This window comes from Bubalus bubalis, chromosome 3, assembly GCF_019923935.1.
Source record: "Bubalus bubalis isolate 160015118507 breed Murrah chromosome 3, NDDB_SH_1, whole genome shotgun sequence".
Lineage (NCBI taxonomy): Eukaryota > Metazoa > Chordata > Mammalia > Artiodactyla > Bovidae > Bubalus > Bubalus bubalis.
The window spans coordinates 13,895,046-13,912,467 of record NC_059159.1 but is presented as its reverse complement, the minus strand read 5'-3'; the positions used below and the strand labels follow the sequence as shown (position 1 = coordinate 13,912,467).

General features: G+C 43.4%; 1 non-coding gene across 1 annotated transcript; it reads right to left on the bottom strand.

The window, feature by feature from the left end:
- Positions 1–484: 484 nt before the first annotated feature.
- Positions 485–566, bottom strand: TRNAS-AGA. The gene has a single exon. It is a non-coding gene; the product is annotated as a tRNA-Ser (tRNA).
- Between the last annotated feature and the right edge of the window lie 16,856 nt (positions 567–17,422).

Here is a 17,422-nt window from a genome sequence, read left to right as displayed (position 1 = left end):
AGGGTAGGGTAGGCGTGGCAAGTGGCAGAATATAAATAAAGTAAATCTTTTTAGTGGAAGTGAACTCTCTAGGAATTCCTACCACGGCTTCATGGAACGGTGTCTGCAAAGAAAAATATTTTTCTGTGCAGATTAACTATGGCTAACGTGCCGTGGGGTCGTGCTCAGTGTATCTCACTTTTCTGCGACCCAGGCTCCTGAACGTGGAATATTCCAGACAAGAATTCTGGAGTGGGTTGCCATTTCCTCCTCCAGGGGAATCTTCCTGACCCAGGGATCAAACCCGTGCCTCTATTCCACTCCTGTATTGGCAAGCAAGTTCTTTACCACTGCGCCACCTGGGAATCCCTGAAATAAAGAGCGCAATCGGTGCTCCTGGAGGCTTTCAACATCAAATATAAAGAGCCAGGCTGGAGAACAATCCAGTTTGTTTAAGGCAACAGCATTCTTCCTCAACTGACTATGTCTCAATAGAGAAACGTGCCGTAGTCGGCAGGATTCGAACCTGCGCGGGGAAACCCCAATGGATTTCTAGTCCATCGCCTTAACCACTCGGCCACGACTACATACTGTACCTAGCTGAAAAAAATGCTTAAGTCCCGCTACTTCTCAGAAAAGGTCGAGTTTCTGCAGCCTTTTGGGCCTCCTGGGTTGACAGACAATGTTGACAGACAAACGGGGAAGACACAATGTCTCCCCTGTTTCGAGCACCCATGTAGAAATCTCTCCAGCTTATAAGAAATTCAAACTTGTCTGATGAAGCAGGTGATGTGAAAGGTTCCCCTGGGCAGTTTTTGGGGAAAAAGACCATTTCCAGGAGAGATTTTTAAGATAAACATGACTGATTCAGTCAATAATGTATCACAAAAACTCAGAAAAGAGAAAGTGTGTATGTTCTTAGGGAGAAAGCATCTAAACAGGCAATTATTGAAATATGTTTCATGTGCTCCAAGACAGGGCAAAATGCCTCCACATCAATTTAGGTTAAGCATCCACAGAGATCATCCCTTGTGTGTGTTTGCTTATGGTCACAGCATTACAACATAGGAGAAAGGAGACTATGCAGCTCTCAAAAAAAAAAAAAAAAAAAAAAAAAAAGAAGTGAAAATCGCTCGGTAGTGTCCAACTCTTTGCGATCCCATGGACTGTCCATGGAATTCTCAGGTCAGAATACTGGAGTGGGTAACCTCTCTCTTCTCCAGGGGATCTTCCCAACCCAAGGATCAAACCTAGGTCTTCCGCATTGCAGCGGATTCTTCACTAGCTGAGCCACAAGGGAAGCTCAAGAATACTGAAGTGGGTTTACCTTCTCCAGAGGATCTTCCTGAACCGGGGTCTCCTGCACTTCAAGCAGATTCTTTACCAACTGAGCTATCAGGGAAGCCCAATGCAGCTATCATGAAAGAATTAAATACATACTGTGAATTTTTTTTTTTTTTTTGGCTGTGCTTGTGGGATCTCAGTTCCCCCACCAGAGATCCAACCTGGGCCATTGCAGTGAAAGCCCAAAATCTAACCACTAGGCAACCAGGGAACTCCCCTACTGTAAATCCTTTCTGTTGCTGAGCCAAACAAAAGTAGAAAGTCAAGAAATACCTGGAGTAACAGGCAAATTTGGCCTTGGAGTACAGAATGAAACAGGGCAAAGGCTAATAGAGTTTTGGCAAGAGAATGCACTGGTCATAGCAAACACCCTCTTCCACAACACAAGAGAAGACTCTACACATGGACATCACCAGATGGTCAGTACTGAAATCAGATTGATTATATTCTTTGCAACCAAAGGTGAAGAAGCTCTATACAGTCAGCAAAAACAAGACTGGGAGCTGACTATGTCTCATATCATGAACTCCTTATTGCCAAATTCAGACTTAAATTGAAGAAACTAGGGAAAACCACTAGCCCATTCAGGTATGACCTAAATAAAATCCCTTTGATTATGAGTGAGAAATAGATTCAAGGGATTAGATCTGATAGATAGAGTGCCTGAAGAACTATGGACTGAGGTTCCTGACATTATACAGGAGGCAGGTATCAAGACCACCCCCAGGAAAAAGAAATGCAAAAAGGCAAAATGGTTGTCTGAGGAGCCTTACAGATAGCTGTGAAGAGAAGCGAAAGGCAAAGGAGAAAAGGAAAGATGTACCCATTTGAATGCAGAGTTCCAAAGAATAGCAAGGAGAGATAAGAAAGCCTTCCTCAGGGATCAGTGCAAAGAAATAGAGAAAAATAATTGAATGAGAAAGACTAGAGATCTCTTCAAGAAAATCAGAGATACCAAGGGAACATTTCATGCAAAGATGGGCTCAATAAAGGACAGAAATGGTATGGACCTAACAGAAGCAGAAGATACTAAGAAGAGGTTGCAAGAATACACAGAAGAACTGTATAGAAAAGAACTCATGACCCAGGTGTGATCACTTTAGGTGTGATCACTCACCTAAAGCCAGATATCCTGCAATGCGAAGTCAAGTGGGCCTTAGGAAGCATCACTATGAACAAAGCTAGTGGAGGTGATGGAATTCCAGTAGAGCTATTTTAAATCCTAAAAGATGATGCTGTGAAAGTGCTGCACTCAATATGCCAGCAAATTTGGAAAACTCGGCAGTGGCCACAGGACTGGAAAAGGTCAGTTTTCATTCCAATCCCAAAGAAAGAATGTTCAAACTACCACACAATTGCACTCATCTCACATGCTAGCAAAGTAATGCTCAAAGTTCTCCAAGCCAGGCTTCAACAGTATGTGAACCGTGAACTTCCAGATGTTCAAGCTGGATTTAGAAAAGGCAGAGGAACCCGAGGTCAAATTGCCAACATCCATTGGATCATCGAAAAAGCAAGAGAGTTCCAGAAAAACATCAACTTCTGCTTTATTGACTATGTCAAAGCCTTTGACTGTGTGGATCACAACAGGAAAATTCTTCAAGAGATGGGAATACCAGACCACCTGACCTGCCTCCTGTCAAATCTGTATGCAGGTCAAGAAGCAACAGTTAGAACAGGACATGGGACAACAGACTGGTTCCAAATCAGGAAAGGAGTACATCAAGGCTGTATATTGTCACCCTGCTTATTTAACTTCTATGCAGAGTACATCATGAGAAATGCTGGACTGGATGAAGCACAAGCTGGAATCAAGATTGCTGGGAGAGATAACCTCAGATATGCAGATGACACCACCCTTATGGCAAAAAGGGAAGAAAGACTAAAGAGACTCTTGATGAAAGTGAAAGAGGAGAGTGAAAAAGTTGGCTTAAAACTCAACATTCAGAAAACTATGATCATGGCATCCGGTTCAATCACTTCATGGCAAATAGATAGGGAAACAGTGACAGACTATTTTCTTGGGCTCCAAAATCACTGCAGATGGTGACTGCAGCCATGAAATTAAAAGACATTTGCTTCTTGGAAGAAAAGTATGACCAACCTAGATAGCATATTAAAAAGCAGAGACATTACTTTGCTACCTGAGGTCCATCTAGTCAAAGCTATGGTTTTTCCAATAGTCATGTGTGAATATAAGAGTTGGACTATTAAGAAAGCTGGGTGCAGAAGAATTGATGCTTTTGAACTGTGGTGTTGGAGAAGACTCTTGAGAGTCCCTTGGACTGCAAGGAGATCCAACCAGTCCATCCTAAAGGAAATCAGTGCTGAATATTCATCAGAAGGACTGATGCTGAAGCTGAAACTCCAATACTTTGACCACCTGATGTGAAGAACTGACTCATCTGAAAAGCCTCTTGCTGGGAAAGATTGAAAGTGGGAAGAGAAGGGGATGACAGAGGATGAGACGGTTGGATGGCATCACTGACTCAATGGACATGAGTTTCAGTAAACTCTGGGAGTTAGTGATGGAAAGGGAGGCCTGGTGTGCTGCAGTCCATGGAGTCTCAAAGAGTCAGACACGGCTGAGCGACTGAACTGAACTGAACTGTTGAGCCATGAAGCATTTGGGGTCTTAGTTCCCCAACCTGGGATCAAACCCATGCCCTGCATTGGGAGTCCTAACCACTGGACCAGCAGGGAATTCCTTATTGTAAAAAAAATTTTTTAAGGTGAAGGCGGCAACAGAGGATGAGAAGGCTTGCCAGGCTCTTCTGTCCATGGAACTTCCAAGGCAAGAATACTGGAGTGGGTTGCCATTTCCTTCACCAGGGTGTAAATTCTTAATAAGATTAATAGGTCTTTTATGTTTCAAAATGACTAATGTGGTTGACATTGGATTTGTGGCCCCTTTGTTATTTGGAAAAGAAATACAGTAAGATTCAGCATAGATATCCTGGCCTCTCTGAAACCTTTCTTTTCCTCCAAGCCTCTTTCAGCTTCCTTGGTGGCTCAGTGGTAAAGAATCTGCCTCACAAATAGGAGACTCAGGTTCGATCCCTGGGTTGGGAAGATCCCCTGGAGAAAGAAATGGCAACCCACTCCAGTATATCTCGAAAGAGTTGGACACGACTTAGCTACTAAGCAAAAACAACAAAATCAGTCTCTCTACTGAACTGTGTTTTGCACCTACTACCCATGTTTGAGATGCCAGCCTAGACACCTCCTCCTCCAGGAAGTCTTCTCTGACTCTCCAAGACTGGATTAAATGTCTGATTCAGGACACCAGTGTGACTGAAATGTTCAGAACGGGGATGTGCCAGTGACTTCTATATTTCCCCCATTATATGTATTTCTTTGAAGGGACTCTAGATCTGTCACTAGTGTCTGGCGTAGCGCCTGTCCCATAAATATTCGTGGGACTAATGAATTAAGAGTGCAGGTTTACTCATTCTTTTGTATTTGTGCTTTCCCTCATCTTTAGCTTGAAGGCTTTAAAACAGGGATTCTCAAACTTTGTGATTTCAGGATTCCCTCTACACTCCTAGAAATGACTGAGGATTACAAAAAACTTCTAGTTTATGGGGTATATATATTGATATTTACTATATTAGAAGTTAAAGGTGAGGAATTATGAAATATGTATTCATTTTTGTGTGTGTGAAAGTCATCCAGTCCTGTCCGACTCTTTGCGACCCCATGAACTATACAGTCCATGGAATTCTCCAGGCCAGAATACTGGAGTGGGTAGCTGTTCTGTTCTCCAGGGGATCTTCCCAACCCAGGGATTGAACCCAGGTCTCCTGAATTGCAGGCAGATTCTTTACCATCTGAGCCACCAGGTAAATAATAATCAACCCATTACATGTTAACATAAGTAATATTTTTATGAAAAATAATTTGAAAAAAAACAATTCAGTGAGAAGAGGGACATTGTTTTACCCTTTTGCAAATCTCTTTAATGTCTGGCTTAATAAAAGATGGGTTTCCCTGGTGGCTCGGGTGGTAAAGTGTCTGCCTGCAATGTGGGAGACCTGGGTTTGATTCCTGGCTCAGGAAGATCCCCTGGAGAAGGAAATGGGAACCCACTCCAGTACTCTTTCCTGGAAAATTCCATACATGGAGGAGCCTGGTGGGCTACAGTGCATGGGGTCGCAAAGAGTTGGACATGACTGAGTGACTTCACTTTCACTTTAATAAAAGATAACTGGATCTCATATCTGCTTCTGTATTCAGTCCCTCATGGAATCATGTGTCATACCACACCAAAAGAGCTCCATAGTGTCCCCACCAAAGGAAAATAACATCTGGACAGTTTGTGTTCCTGAACTCCCTGAAAGGGCCTCAGGACTTCCAAGGGTTATACCTTGACTTGTACTTGAGGACCAAGCATAGAGATCAAGTTTACCTGCCTGGAAAGGGTGAGATCAAAGTTCCTGGCTCAAGAAAAGAGCAATAGAGCAACCTTTCCTGAGTTCTGGAGTCTGAAATGGGTATAAAGACCCCGAGGGAGTCAAAATAAGAAGAAAATATGGGAGGGCTTTCACCTCGGAAGTGAAAACTAAGCCCCACCTTCCTGATGCCCAAGAGATCTTAGGATAAGTAACAGAACAGCTGCACTAGGAAGGCTACTGAACTCTTACAGATGCTAGAATTGGAACAACTTCTGACTCATTTTTAGCCCTAGAAATGATTATAAGACTGGAGATGTGCTAAGTTGTTTCAGTCATGTCCAACTCTTTGCGATCCTATGGACTGTAGTCTGCCTGGCTCCACTGTCCATGGGATTCTCCTGGCAAGAATACTGGAGTGAGTTGCCATGCCCTCCTCCAGGGGATCTTGCTGACACAGGGATCAAACGCACGTCTCCTGGGTCTCCTGCATTGCAGGTGGATTCTTTACCCCTATCGACACTTGGAAAGCCTGGAGATAGATTTAAAAATTTTCTTTGTTTCTTTCTTTTTTTTTGGATAGATGTCATTGGGCTGAATTGTCCATCCTCCACCCCCCACAATTCAATTTATCTGTTTCCTTTTTTATCACAGTTTTTACCTATTTTAGTAATTTGTGGTGTTGGAGAAGACTCTTGAGAGTCCCTTGGACTTCAAAGAGATCAAACAAGTCCATCTGAAAGGAAATCAGTCCTGAATATTCATTGGAAGGACTGATGCTGAAGCTGAAGCTCCTATACTTTGGCCACCTGATGTGAAGAACTGACTCCTTGGAAAAGACCTGATGCTGGGAAAGATTGAAGGTAGGAGGAGAAGGGGATGACAGAAGATGAGATGGTTGGATGACATCATCAACTCGATGGACATGAGTTTGAACAAGCTCTGGGAGTTGGTGATGGACAGGGAAGCCTAGTGTGCTGCAGTCCATGGGGTGGCAAAGAGTCGGACAGGACTGAGCACCTGAACTGAACTTACCTATTTTATCTGTTTGCTCACTCACCTAAGCTTTCCCACTGTATCATAAGTTTCTTGAGAGTAGAGGGGCCCTGCCTGTCCTATTTCCTTATGCATCCCCATTTCCTAGCACTTTGTAGACAATCAGTAAAAATGTGCCATTTGATGGAAATGAATGACTTTACATCTTTGTATTCATAGCACCAGCAATTGTGTCTGATCCATATAAAGAGTTTCATATATGCTTGTTGAATAAATCACACTTACATGGCAAGCTGTTGTAATAAATGGGACGTGCACTTGACCCGTTAGGATAAAGGAAGACTTAACAGATTGAGAAACCCAGAACTGCCCTGGCATGTTTGTCCATAAATTTGAGTCTAAGTTTGGTAAGCAGTTAAAGGAGATCGTGGTCCTTTTTGGAAGGACACCAGCTGTAATGAATGAACTAGGAGTCTTTTGCAACCTAGCTTAAGATAAGAACGGGTCAAAGCATTCCTCTTCCAAGATGAATCAATCAAAGTCAATGAGCAAGAACAAGGCAGGTTATCCATCTCTGGTTAGAGATGTTTAAGAGTTGGTCTTCAAAGGCAGCTGTGACCCTGTACATTTTTATGTGAGCTGTGGATGTTCATTCTGTCTGGATTGCTTGTCATGTTTATGCTGCTTGGCTGCCTAGCTATGAAGGCTGGGGGAAAATATCGCCTCTCACATTCGATTCCTAGAATAGAATCAGGTGATAAATATACAATGAATAAGTCTAATTATACAGTAGGGATGCCTGCCCATATTCAAAAGGGAGGATGTTACCCATTATAGATTTTTCATGGAAGGTTGACAGTTGATGACTTGTGCATTGCATGAGTGGGATATAGTAAGTGCTTTGCCAAAGGAACATTTCTAGAAGCGCCATTCTGGGAGCAGGAAGGATGGTAATAGATATATTCTACCAAATCTCCAATGTTATATGGAAGCTGTAATGGTTCTTAAATAAAGGTCTAAGCTATCCTGAGATCTGTTTTCCAGTTTTAGAATCTCAGAATGCCTCTGCGGTAAATGTCAAGACCACAGACGGGAGCTGGACAATATGACTGGCACTCAGGCAGGCACCTCTGAAGATGTTTCCCACAGCAAATATCAGAGATAAAGGAAGAATCTAAACTCTTCTGTCATAATCTGTGTACATTTCAATTTCATGCTAGCGCCCTCCCTGTGAATGCCAAACTCCCAATGGGTGTGTTTGGAATTTGGGGTCAAGCCAGCACTTGTGATTTAACTGTAACAGGATACGGAAGTGGGAGAGAAGACCTGGGTTGAGGGGTTTCAGATAGGTGAACAGAGTCAAGTGTTCACAGAGCCCAACAATCTTCAGGAAGAGTTTGGGCAACTTGTCATCTCCAGGGGTCCAAGCTGAAGTCTGAGAAGCCCTGAGCAGTGACCAGAGCTCTGGAAAAGGGAGTACTGGCAGGTGAATGAATAAACAACCCAAGAAAGGTCTGGTCACCGGAAGTAGTTTCCAGGCACTGGGCTGGGGATGAGGGTGAAGCAGGAGCAGGACAGAGCTTCAGATCTGGCTGGATACCACTGATACTTCTTATCCCTCGTCTCGAAGATCCAAACGGCTCCAGTGCATTTATTTATTTCCCGAGTGCTGATGAGTGCCTGAGTGCCTGCCTGCTCAGTCGCTTCAGTTGTGTCCAACTCTTTGCAGCCCTGAGTGCCTGCCTGCTCAGTCGCTTCAGTTGTGTCCAACTCTTTGCAGCCCTGTGGACTGTAGCCAGCTGAGCTCCTCTGTCCATGGGATTCTTCAGGCAAGAATACTGGAGTGGGTTGCCATGCCCACTTCTAGGGGATTGACCCAGAGATCGAACCCATGTCTCCAGTGTCTCCTGCATTGCAGGCAGATTCTTTACCCAGTGAGCCACCTGGGAAGACTGATGATGTCTAGGAACTGTGTATTTTGCAGTGAAGGAGACAGGGGAAGTTCCTGTTCTCAGAAAGCTCGCAATCTAGCGATAGGAGACAATCTGCTCAAGAAAAGTCTCCTGAAAGACGAGACCTTTCCAGGGACTTCCCTGGTGGCCCAGTGGTTAAGAATCCACCTTGCAATGCAGAGGACACAGGTCAATCCCTGGTCAGGGAACTGCCACAGGGCAAATAAGCCCACTCTCCTTAACTACAGAGCCCATGTGCCACAACTAACCCCTGACACAGCCAAATAATTTTTTTTTAAGTCTCCCTAAAGATGAGATCTTTCCAGTGAGATTTGATAGACAAGAAGGGGTCAGGTGAGGGAAAGAATGAAAGACGATGAGGCTGAGAAAGGCAGGGACCTTTGATCTTGTGGGGCTGTCTGTAGGCTAGAAGAGGAGTTGGTATATTCTAAATGTAATAAGAAGTCACTGAAGGGTTTTAACCTAAGGTCTGACTCTGTTTTGAAAAGATCATCCTTGCTCCCAAGAGGAGAATGGTTTAGAGGTGAATAAAAGTAGAAAGAGAAATAGCAGTTTTGAGGCTCTGCAGTCTTCTAGATGCAATAGATGGTGGTTTGTGGTGGGTGGTAACGGTGGAGAGAGAAAAAAATGGACCAGTTCAGAATGGGATTTAATGGGTAGAGTCAACAGGATGGAGGATGGATTGAGTGAGAGGAGAAGAGGAATTAAGGGCGTGTTTGCCTTGAAGGACCAGGTGAATTGTGGTGTTCTTTACTGACATGGGGGAGGGTGGGCAGGGGAGATGGTTTCACAGGGAGGCAGAGCCAGAGTTCTATTTTGACTGTGTTCAGTAGGAGATGCCAAATAAGTTGGTAGCCCATCTGAGCCTGGAATTCCTGGCAGACGCTCAGGTTGGAGATGTGGATTTGGGCCTCATTCGCACTTGGAAGGTGTCTAAAGCAGTGGGACCTGAGTAGATCCCAAGTGCTACTGACTTTATCTTCTAAAAATCACTGCAGGGACTTTCCTGGTGGTCTAGTGGCTAAGGCTTTGCCCTCCCAATACAGAGCCCCAGGTTTGATCCTTGGTCAGGGAACTAGATTCCATATGTCAAAACTAAAGATCCTGCGTTCTGCAACCAAGACCTGGCACAGCCAAATAAATAAATACACATTTTAAAAACAATAACAAAATAATGACCACATTTGAAATTAAAACTAAGAAATTAAAAAAAATTCCTCCAATTGCCCACCTCTCTCCTCCACCACCACTCAAGTCCAAGTCCCCCTTACTTGGCCACTGTAACTGCTTGCTTGTCACCTGCTTCTCCACTTGCCCCCTTCCAATCTGTAGCCAGTATGATCCATTCAAAATTTGAATCCGATTATGCCACTCCCTGCTTAACATCCTTTAATATTTTAATACCTTGGTCTCAGGATGAACCAGATCAAATCCTTACCTGACCCACAAGTAGGGTTGCCAAATAAGACACAGGATGCCCAGTTAAATTTGAATTTCAGATAACACATTTTTTTTAATGTAAATGTATCCCATGCAATTATTCATTGCTTATATAAAATTAAATTCAACCTGGCATCCTGTATTTTTATTCACTAAATCTGGCAACCCTACCCACAAGGGCTTTGTAAGATCTGACTTTGGGCATCATCTCTCATTAAATGTCCCTTGTTCTCTGACTCAAGCTACATTGTTTTGGAACAGGCTATGCCCTTTCCCGAGGTTCCCTTGTGGCTGAGTGGTAAAGAATCTGCCTGACAATGCAGGAGATGTGGGAGGCGTGGGTTGGATCCCTGGGTCAGGAAGATCCCCTGGAGGAGGACAGGGCAACCCACTCCAGTATTCTTGCCTGGAAAATCTCACAGGACAGAGGAGCCTGGTGGGCTACAGTCCATAGGATTGCAAAGAGCTGAACACAATTGAGCATGCATGCATGCATGCCCTCTCTCACCTCAGGGGCTTTGTACATACTCTTTCTTTTGCTGGGAATGCTTTTAGCTCCTCCTAAATCAACTAACTGCCACTCACCTTTCACATCTCAGTCTCCACATCTCAGTCCTCTTTCCTGAATTCTCTGCTCTTCTAGAATGATGTAACTCTCCTTCACTGACCCTGTATCGAGTAGCAATGACACATTTATTTGTGTGAATTGTAAGTACTATATATCTTTTCCACTAAACTATTAGGTGAGAGATCAGGTTTATTTTTGCTCCCCTTTGTGTCCCCTGTGCTCTCCTAGTGTCTGCCATGTTAACAGGCACCGTGAAAGGAGAGAAGGAACGAAAAGGGAGGAAAAGGATGAAAGACTGTATTAGATTATAGAATAAATTCTATCAGGATCAGAATGAGGACCAAAGAGACTGGCTCTATGACCCAGTTCACAGGGAGGGCTGGGAGGGGATGCAAGCGGAAGATAAAGCACTCAGGTCAGCCTAGGAAGAGGTTAACTTAATAGTTTGTGCTGATACATTGAGGGGGTGCGGCTGAGGAAGAGGTTTGAGGCTGCTTAAACCTTTTGAACTGTGGTGTTGGAGAAGACTCTTGAGAGTCTCTTGGACTGCAAGGAGATCAAATAGTCCATCCTAAAGGAAATCAGTCCTGAATATTCATTGGAAGGACTGATGCTGAAGCTGAAGCTTCTATACTTTGGCCACCTGATGTGAAGAACTGACTCATTTGAAAAGACCTGATGCTGGGAAAGATTGAAGGTGGGAGGAGAAGGGGACGACAGAGGATGAGATGGTTGGATGGCATCACCGACTCAATGGATGTGAGTTTGAGTAGACTGTGGGAGTGGGTGATGGACAGGGAAGCCTGGCGTGCTGCAGTCCCTGGGGTTGCAAAGAGTCAGACACGACTGAGTAACTGGACTGAACTGACTGAAACCTTTTCTACCCCAATCTGTATTTGGTCTGGCAAATCGGGCAGCCTGGGGGCAGTACTGATGAACTTCTTTGTAGAATTGCTGCTAAGGAAAAGGCCAAATGGGTCTGGACTAGGGCCCTGTTCAGCTGTCTGGGAATTGTTCCCCTCCATGCCATGTTCCATGAGTAAGTATGAGGGTGTGTTTGGATTAAAGAAAAGCAATGTGATGCAATTAGAGACAAACAATGCAATAAACCCCTCCTTCTCAACCAGCCCTCCAAAATAATTTCATTTAAAAAAAATTTTTTTTTTGGGGGGGTCACATGGTGCAGTACATAGGATCTTAGTTTCCCAATCAGGGATCAAACCCAGGCCCCCTGTGTTGGGAGCACAGAGTCTTAACTAGTGAACTGCCAGGGAAGTCCCAATTTCATCATTTTACTCAACCTAAACTTTTAGTTGACTACCTTTTTTTGGTATAAAGATAGATTTATAAATTGCTTAAGTTTTGTCTTAATGACAAATGAAGTAATGAAGTCAATAGGAAGGAAGCAAGAGAGTTGGTGCTCTTGACAAACATTTCCATTTTTCTGCTAAACATTATTTTGGGGGCTGTCTTCATGGCAAACGTTAGCTATACCTAGCTCTTTTTTCTTTTTGTCATCTAAATTTTGATAACTGGAGATAAAATGGCTTAGAATTTTGCAGTTTACATAGTGTTTTCATACCAGGAAATTATTTTTTATGGAATTAAATGAGATTAAATTCCGGTAAAATTAAATTCATTATCTCAATTAGTAGATGACTTCTTCCCTGAATTACATCGAATTAGTATCTATAAATGTTGTTACAAATACACATATACACAAGGAATCTCCAAACTCTGGAAGAGCTGTGTTCTCAAAGGAAAAATTACTTTACAATGTTACAAAATAATAACTTTACAACTTTGAGGGTTGGTTGTTCAGAACGTGGTCCAAATTTCCTCATGCTCTTTAGGGAAACCAGGCCAATCTCAGTGCAGCTGAAGGACCAGCAATATCACTTTTATGTTAGTGTTCAAAACCCTAGTGACCGTGGTTCAGTAGGAAAATGTTTTAAGAGTTTGGGATGTCAGAGAGACATCTTTATCTGCTAGCGTTTAGACAAGGGTGGCGGTTTCCATTGTCTTGGGGGTTTGGGGGGTGGGGAGATGGGTTTGAGGGAAGGTCTTGGAGACCCAGTGGCCAGCATTACAGCAGGTGGGACTAGGATTAGAGAACCATTATGTGTATCGGTCATGAATAGGCCAGATGTTTGGGCTGGAGAGGAAAGTAAAATAGCAAAAGCCTTGGAATGGGCGAGAAGAGAATACCATACGAAATCTTAGGGGTCCCTTTACGGGTTTCAGCGCTTTCACTGGGAAGAAAGACTCTAAGATTGTCCACTCAGAAGATAGCGAGATGGTCTGCTTTTTAACGCACCTTTCCTTGGTTTTCTTTTTTTAAAAAAATCTTTATTTTTGGCTATGCTGGGTCTTCAGTGCTGTGCAAGGGCTTTCTCTGGTTGTAGCGCTCGGACTACTCACTGCCATGGCTTCTCTTGCTGTGGGGCACTGGCTCTAGGGGCCTGGGCTTCAGGAGTTGTGGCTCGCGGGCTCCAGAGCGCAGGCTCAGTTGCCCCTCAGCATGTGGGATCTTCCTGGACCAGGAATGGAACCAGGATCCCTTGCATTGCAAGGTGGATTCTTAACCACTGGACCACCAGGAAAGCCCAATATTTATTTGGCTGTACCTGGTCTTAGTGGCGGCATGTGGAATCTTTAGTCATGGCATGTAGGATCTAGTTCCCTGACAAGGGATGGAACTTGGGGCCCTCCCCCCCCGCATTGGGAGCTTGGAGTCTTAGTCCCTGGACCACCAGGAAAGTCCTTGTTCTTCCTTTGAAGAATCAAGAAAGAGGCAGAGAGGAGGGAAGGAAAGGAACTCAACCAAAGCAATGAAAATAGTTGATTCCTATGTGGATTCAGATTTGAAGATTCATTTTTAAGCTATGAATGCTTCTTTGGGTACTTTTGGTTCAATTTTATTTAAAAGGAATCACTGAAGAGTTTTAGCTGAGGTGCTGGTATTCAGCAAAACCAATTAAAGTCTTGGCCTTTCTTGGTTGAGTTTTTCTGTGTATTAATCAGATCTGACTTAAAAGTTGTTCATCAGGTTGGGGAGGGTCTCATTATGCTAAGAAGCTTTTTCATCTAGATCTAAATTACACCTGCAAATCAGGAAAAAGGGAACTTTTGGATATTTTTATATTCTGAACAGAAAACATATTGCTCAAAAGAATGTGAATACAACACGGTGTTAACCCACCGGATACATGAGTCAGTCTGCCGCTGCTGTTATTTAAGAAAACCAAGCGCCCTTTGTATTTAAAGTGGATAACCAACCAGGACATACTGTAGAGCACAGGGAAGTCTGCTCAATGTTATGTGTCAGCCTGGATGGGAGGGGGTTTCGGGGAGAATGGATACATGTATATGTACGGCTGAGTTCCTTCACTGTTCGCCCAAAGTTACCACAACACTGTTAACCGGCAATATCCTAGTACAAAATAAAAAGTTTAAAGTTTGGGGAAAAAAATCCACATACCCTCATTTAACCCTCTTTACTTGAGTAAAACAATTATTTTACAACTTGCATGCATGAAAATGAAGCAGGTTTTGCAGGTCCGGCTTCATCTGTATAGTTTTTTTTTTTTTGAAGCAGAAATGTCTTTCACCTTATTCTTGAAACATTTTCACTTGGGATGTTTTTAATGTTTGTTGAAGTCCTAGAAAGGAAACACAAATTTGCATTTCTTCCATTTGTTTCCTTTGGCAAACTTGTGTCTATAAAGGACATTTCAACCTACTTCCCAACTGCTTTTAGTTACCTCCTGTGGTTGAAAGGAAGAGACTCACTCAAAATAGACTCGAAATGAAAGGAGCTTCGCATAATGATGGAGCTCTAGGGAATGGCCAACGTCTCTTTCTCATGAGCTACCTGATCTTTCGCATGGGGCTTTTGTTCGAACTTGTTTGTACCCTCTCTTTTTCTCATGGTTCTTCAGCAGCAGCTTCCACAACCACGTGGCAATCTTATTTCTGCATACTTGCCATTGAGCTATAAAATATGGCGCTTATTGTTACCCTTAAAGAAAGGAAGCCTGGGCGGCCCTGGTGGCTCAGTGGTAAAGAATCCACTTGCCAGTGCAGGAGACACGAATTCAATCCCTGATGCAGGAAGAGCCCACACGCCGTGGAGTGACTAAGCCCGTGCACCACAACTATTGAGCCTGTGCTCCCCTGGGAACCGTAAGTACTGAGCCCACGTGCTGCAGCTACTGAAGCCTGCATGTCTAGAGTCTGTGCTCTGCAATGAGAAGCCAGAGCACCGAAACTGGAGAGCAGCCCTGACTCGCTGCAACTGGAGAAAAAGCCCTTGCGGCAATGAAGATGCAGCATAGCCAAAAATAAACTATTTTTTAAAAAAGAAATGAAGGCTCAGAAAGATGAAGTGATTTACACAACATCACACAGCTTTAGAAAACTTCAGTTAAAAAAAATGGAACACATGGGAAGGTGTGTTTATCAGCCTATCAGATATATTTCCAATAAAACAATCCTTTTAAAATGTCTGACACATGCTTTAAAATGAATGGAACTTGAAAACATTTTGCAAAGTGATATAAGCCAAATATTGTATGATTCCATTTATAGCAAACATCCAGAACAGGCAAATTTATAGGGACAGGAAGTAGAATAGAGGTTATCAGGAGCTGGAGGGAGGAAGGATAGAGAGAGAGTTACTGTTTATCTACAGAGTTTCTGTTTGGGATGATGAAAAATTTCTGGAAATGAGTGCTGGTGATGCTCACCCAGCATTGTGAATATACTTAGTGCCACTGAACTATACACTTAAAATAGTTAAAGGGATAAATCTTATGTGGTGTATGCTGCTGCTGCTGCTAAGTTGCTTCAGTCGTGTCCGACTCCGTGTGACCCCATAGACGGTAGCCCACCAGGCTCCCCTGTCCATGGGGTTCTCCAGGCAAGACCGCTGGAGTGGGTTGCCATTTCCTTCTCCAATGCATGAAAGTGAAAAGTGAAAGTGAAGTTACTCAGTTGTGTCCAACTCTTCGCGACCCCATGGCCTGCAGCCCACCAGGCTCCTCCATCCATGGGGTTTTCCAGGTAAGAGTACTGGAGTGGGGTGCCATTGACCACAATTGAAAAATAGCCTAATAGAAGTTTGAGAGTTGTAATGAGCGTGTAATAATAGAAAGAAAAATTGATACGGCTATTTCCCCCAGTGAAATATTTTCTTTGTTTTTAAAAGTTTTGTAGGGGCAGGGTGAGGGGGGTGGCGTGGGGAGATGGGGCTTGGTTATAAAGCGACAGTATAGGGACTTCCCTGGCGGTCCTGTGGTTAAGACTCTGCGAGTCCAGTGTAGGTAGTACGGGTTGATCCCTGGCTGGTGAACTAAGATCCTACATGCCACTTGCTGAGACCTAAAATAAATAAATAAAGGGACAGAATGAGGGAGTTCTATAGTGATGGAGTAGTTCTGTGTACTGAATGTGACAATAGTTACATGAAGGTACACAAGTGATAAAATTGCATAGAATCATACACACACACTTGCACACACATCAACGAGTGTGTGTAAGACTGGTGAAATCTGCATCAGCTTTATGGATTGTATCCCTGTCAGTTTCCTGGTTGTGACATGGTATGGTAGTTATACAAGCTGTTATCCCAGGGGGAAGTTTTAGACCATCCGTGTACCTTTCTTTGTAACGTCTTTTGAATCTATAATTCTTTCAAAATAGAAAGCTGACATCAACACACAACACTGACAGCAAAAAAAGGAAAGACTGCAGTCAGGTTCCAAACTAACCCGAGGCCTAATTTTATACCTTGTCCTTGTTATGAGTGAGAAACGGCCATCCTCCTTGAGAAGAGATTCTGTCCCTCCAGAAGGACTCTCACGTGGCTCACGAGAGGGGATGCACTGTTACCTTCCTTTTTTGGAGCACACGTGTAATCCATCATCACATTCTTTCCAAGAAGTTAAACAAGAGACTTTGAAAGGACTCTGTTCTGTCCTTTAGCCAGGTTCTGTTAGAATCAGGAAATCACTAATTCTAAAGGAAAAATTTCATGTTTTTACTCCCTTGGTTAAACAAACAAACAAAAAAAGCAAAAAAACTGGACGGCACATATATGGTGGTTTCCAGGAAATCCTCAAGTAAAAAAGTGCATTCAGTGTTTGTCATCAGTGAAAAATGAAAACAAAATGGCTTTACATTTATGTTTGTTCAGAAACACAGTCACAGACTTTGGAAACAAACTTATGGTTACCAAAGAGGAAAGGTTGGGCCGAGAGATGAACATACAGACACTGCTGTAATATAGGCTCGATAACCAACTAGGACCTCCTGTGTAGCACAGGGAACTCTACTCAGCACTTTGTAATGACCTATATTGGAAAAGAGTCTGAGAAAGAATGAACACAGGTATTTGTATAACTCAGTTGGGCTTCCCTGGTGGCTCAGTGGTTAAAGAATCCACCTGCCAATGCAGGAGGTGAAGGTTCCATCTTTTCTGGGTTGGAAAGATCCCCTGGAGAAGCAACTGGCAACCCACTCCAGTTATTCTTGCCTAGGAAATCCCATGGGCAGAGGAGCCTGGTGGGTTATAGTGTATGGGGTCACAAAAGAGTTGGACACGACTTAGGGACTAGATAACAGCAACAAGTAATCAAATCACTCTGCTGTTCATCTGAAAACTTCTACAACATTGTAAATCGACTATGAAAGAAAGCAAGCAGCAGGGTGAAAATGCCCGTCGCTCAGTC